Source organism: Montipora foliosa, chromosome 6, assembly GCF_036669935.1.
Source record: "Montipora foliosa isolate CH-2021 chromosome 6, ASM3666993v2, whole genome shotgun sequence".
Classification (NCBI taxonomy): Eukaryota; Metazoa; Cnidaria; class Anthozoa; order Scleractinia; family Acroporidae; genus Montipora; species Montipora foliosa.
The window spans coordinates 53,952,097-53,957,096 of NC_090874.1; the positions used below are offsets into that span (position 1 = coordinate 53,952,097).

General features: G+C 51.4%; 1 protein-coding gene across 1 annotated transcript in view; it reads right to left on the reverse strand.

The window, feature by feature from the left end:
• LOC138007741 (integrase/recombinase xerD homolog) overlaps window positions 1-5,000 on the reverse strand; it is a 40,786-nt gene that overhangs the window by 31,610 nt on the left and 4,176 nt on the right. The gene's annotated exons all lie outside the window — the stretch shown is intronic.

Here is a 5,000-nt window from a genome sequence, read left to right on the forward strand (position 1 = left end):
GCCAGGCCCCCCTAAGGCACCCGTCACACTTGAGCCAGATAGCTCAGTGGAAACAAAAATAAATAAAGAAAGAAAGAAAATACAAAAAAAAAAAGAACCCAAAAAAAAAAAAAAAAGACCACACACAAAAAAAAGAATACAAAAAAAAAAAAAGAACACAAAAAAAAAAAAGGAATACAAAAAAAAAAAAAACAGGAATACAAAAAAAAAAAGAACAACACACAAAAAAAAGAATCCAAAAAAAAAAGGGGGGGATAGGAAGAAGAACGCCGAGAACCACTAAACTCCTAATCCGACTCACAACGCCACGCCAACAGAGCAACAAACACCCTGCAAGCACATTGGACAACAACACATGCACTAAGCAGGAATACCGCTGAACCATGTCAGCCCCAGGGCTCCCACAACCTAAAGAGTGCTGCAAACGCTACAAAAAACGCTAACAAATGCCTGCAAGGCGCTACTGACCGGACTAGCTCCCGGTCGTGAACCATGTAACTATAACAAACGCTACAGAACGCACCAAAACGCTGAACAACGCTACCAGACGGCCAAGACACTAACAACCGCCTGCAAAACACTACTGACCAGACTAGCTCCTAGTCGTTAACTATGTTAAATTTCATTTAACTATATTTAACGCCCGCGTCGCCAGTGGAGGGTAGGTGCCCAGGAAGCCTGGGGGCTGAAACCGAAGTCACATCCCCAAGGCGCTAGAACACCTGACTGGCCTGCCCAACCCGCAACCAAGCCACGAGCCCCCCGCGCCATGCCGAAGGGATCTCCGGGGAGGAAGGACCCGGAGCAAGGGGGCTCGGGGCAACTAGGCCTAAGCCCCCGATAGCCCAAACCTGAGGCACCCACCCCCGCTGGTAACCAGAGTAATCCACTACCTGTTACGCCACCAACTGGTAGGAAACACGGACAATGGAACTAACTGGAGTTCTGATATAGATCTGGTATGCCTCGCTCGACCAACGCCCCAAGGTTTTGATCAGGTGATCTGGAACACCACGTGCCGCTGCAGTTGTCGCCGCCCCAATCCGGAAACTATGGCTGGAGTAGGAGCCGGAGTACCCAGCCCCATGTAGGATAGACTGCAAAAAGGATGATAGCTGCTGCCGGGTAAGAGGACGACCATCACTAAACAAGAACAGGGGCCCTGGAGCAGACCCACGCAGAGACAAGTAAGTGCCCAACGCTGTTATGGGGCACACAGAGCCCAAGCCACGCCCCAAGTAGATATCACAACCCACACGGAAGGGGTCTGTCTTGGAACACTTGATACGGACTTTGAAACAAGAGGGATTTACCAAGGAGTCCCCTTGCAGGTCGCTAACAGTCATATGGGTGTGAGGATCGAATGCCGAGTTGACCGTGAATTCGCCCACAGGCAAAAACCCAAAAAATGCCAAGCAGCACGCAGCCCACAACATCACATGGTCTCTAGTAGACAGGTCCAAAGAGCACTGAATGACCTTCAGATGATCAACTGTGATAGGTAGGCGCCTGGGTGACACTAGACCTTGAACTCGCTTAATGCCCCTTAGCAGACGCTGCAAACGAAGACAGTTGACTAGCGGATCGAGAAGGCCATGGTCAATGTGAAGGGAGCGCACTGCTGATAGATAGACCTTGATGGAGGAATGGTTAAGGTTGTCAGCCAGGAAGGAAGCAAAGCGCATGAGAGTCTCCTCAGTGGCTGGGGGTATGGAGCCATCCTGGTTTGCACGACCATCCTGGCGGCAAAAGTCTGTAAATCGACGTTGGGCGGATCGGTACACTCGTCGGGTGGAAGGGGCAAGACCTTGGGTAAGTAAGAACCGACACTTCTGAGTCAAGGCAGCTGAGGCGCTGCCAGAAGGGAGGCAGGAATAGGAGATGGGGTTGGGTCGGCCTGTGCAGGCGTCTGAACCGCTGAAAATGGAATCGAGAGAGTGCATCAGCAACTGGATTAGCTTTGCCTCGAACAGATGAAGCTGTAAATGAGAAGGGATGATGGATGGCCAGCATAGTCAAATAACGCAGCAACACCATTAGGTTTTTGTCCCGCGAGGTGCCAGACTTAAGTACAGCCACCACAGACTCATTGTCACAAAAGAACTCGACCCGCCGAGATACCCACTGACGGCCCCACAGATAGGCTGCCACCACAATTGGGAAGAGCTCCTTGTACGGTATAGATGAGGAACTTTGTGCAGCTGACCAGGCACCAGCAAACCAGTGGGATTTACAAATAGCTCCATAGCCCAAAGAGCCAGCTGCATCCGATGAGACCTGGAAGTCCGGGAGAGGTGCCCATGTGGGCATGCAGAAAAAACTGAGGCCATCCCAAGTTTGGAACAGTTCCCGCCACCAGGATAAATCCTGCCGAAATTCCTGGTTAAGCCTAATGGGGTGATCATCACGGCGAAAGGCACAAAGCAAGTCGATCATCCGGTGAAGGAATGTCCTACCCTGTGGGGCGACCTTACAGGCGTGATGGAGATGGCCAATCAGGGATTCCAGCTCGCGACGTTTACAAAAACGTTTCGCCGACCACTCATCTAACAGTGAAACAATCCTATCTCTCTTGTCAGTTGGAAGGCGAGCCTGAAGGTTCTTGGAGTCAAGTTCAATCCCAAGGATTGTAAGACGAGTCGCCGGCCCCTCCAACTTATCTGGATAAAGGGAAGGCCAAGTTTTGTACACAGATGAACGCAGGTTTGAAGGTTGTTGTGGCACACAGGGGACGCCGGTGGGCCCAAAGTGAGGAAATCGTCCAAGTAATGACGCAGAAATGTAACCTCATAATTGTGAACCAGGATCCATTCAACCAGGTCTGCAATGGCGGTGAAAATAAATGGTGCTGAACGCAGCCCAAAAGGGAGCACCAAATCCACAAAATATTGCCCACGCCACTTCATGCCAAGAAGGGGGCGATCGTCCGGGTGGATAGCCACATTCCGATATGCACTGGCCACATCGAACTTGGCCATTAACGTTCCTTTACCCAGAGACATTATGCCATCAATGAAAGCATCTACCGACACATACTGAATGGTAAACGGGGGCTTAGGGATGCCGTCATTGACACTTTGCCCCTCTGGGGATGATAGGTCTAAAATGAGATGCCACTTCCCAGGCTGATTATTTTTGGGGATCACCCCGAAACGACTTATGTGCAATGACGGAAGCGGAGGCACTGGAAAAGGACCTGCCACCCTGCCAGAAGAGACTTCAGCTTGCAAGTAGGAGTCAATCACTGATGGGTGCTCAGCAGAGCTACGCATGTTTGAAGATGCCAACTTGAGGGACACCAAGGATGGGTCAAAGCCTATCCGAAATCCATCCCGTATGCCAGAAGTCACAAATGCCACAGCTGACTTGTTGGGATGGTGGCATAATTCGGCTTGAAATTGATCCAACTGTAATGGTGTGACCTGAGACACCGGAGATAATGGGGCAAACGAGACAACTGCAACGCTGGGCTTAACTGGAACAGAAACGGGAACTGAGACTGGAACTGAAACTGGAACAGGACAAAACAACTTTGCCAGCTGAGGCAATACATTTGGCTGGCTAGGCAACGCAATCACATCACTAAAACTATGTACAAACACAACACTGGGCGTACCTCGCCCCTCAGTACTGTCCCCTTCTCCCTCCAGGGGAGGGAGAGCAGGAACGGGAATGAAATCCAGCTGAGCGGGGAAAGGGGCAGTTAGCCTTGGTATGCTCTCCCTCGCAATTGCTGCAGTTGTGGCAGAACTTGCACCTCCCAAATGGCCACCGGCATTTCCCTTCATTCCAGGAATGGCAGAATGGTGTGCGTCGGTGGGAGTCTGGGCTGTCTGAGGAAGACTGAGGAAACCCGGAAAGGGAAGACGGCTTTGGTTGCAGTGAGGACGATGCTGGCAAACGCATATGAAAACTATACAGATCCAAATTCATTTTGGACCAATCCGTAAGGCCCGAGGCAGCACCATCCCTTCTGAAGGCCAGATCGTATTCAAGCCAAGCCAGACCTGGATATTGGCGGGCTGTTTGAATAATGAGCAGCTTATATCTGGTCAAGTCTAACCAGCGCAGGGGGGTGAGAGGCACACAGGACCAGCTGGAAAATCGTGAAGGCCTCAGTCCAAGTAAGAATATCCTTGATTTCAACTTGCCTGCGTTTTACGTTGGACACCAGGAGTTTACCCTCCAGGAAGGTCTGTGGTTCCTGATCCCCAGCTCGGAGATTGACTGTAAGTAGATCTGCCAACTCCACGAACTGGCCCTCGATGATCTTCTTGGCCAATTTCGCCAGGATTGGTGCATGACCAGGACCAACAATGAAAGCCTTCTCAGATGCAGGCACTGATCCAGAGTTACCAAAACTTGGCAGGCTGCCGGATACACTGGGACTCGCGAATGGAAAGGTGATGGGGGCCACGAAGCGGGCCGAGCTTGATGGAGTGACGCCAACAGAAGTGCCAGGGACGGAGGGGGGTAATGGCGAGGGTGCTTCCAAGTGCGCGAACAACAGCCTCGGCGATCGAATCGACGGCCAAAGGCGCCACAGGGCCAGAGGGAGCCGTAGAAACCACCATCGGCGCGGGGGACAAGAGAGGTATGTCCTCCGAACAAAGTCCAGCGGACAAGCTATTGTTGGTTGAACGAAGTGGGTTTGGCATGATGTATGATCGAACACCAACCAGCGATGAGCAAGTTAGAGGCGACCACGAAAAACAAGTGAAAAACAAACCAACAAACACAACAGAAAGCGAGAAAAAACCACGGGCGATGAAGGACGAAATCCTTTGGCCACGCTAACGTATCGGCGAGCACACTATGGTCCAGGGACGAAAGAGCGACGAGTGAACGAAAGACAAACCAACAAACACGACAGCCGCCGAAGAAAAACCCCGGTCGATGACTGACGAAATCCAGATTTTATTCCGTTGTTGACCACAACTGGGCACCGCTACACTAAGCCCGCCAAAATAAACGCCACGCTAACGTATCGGAGCACACGA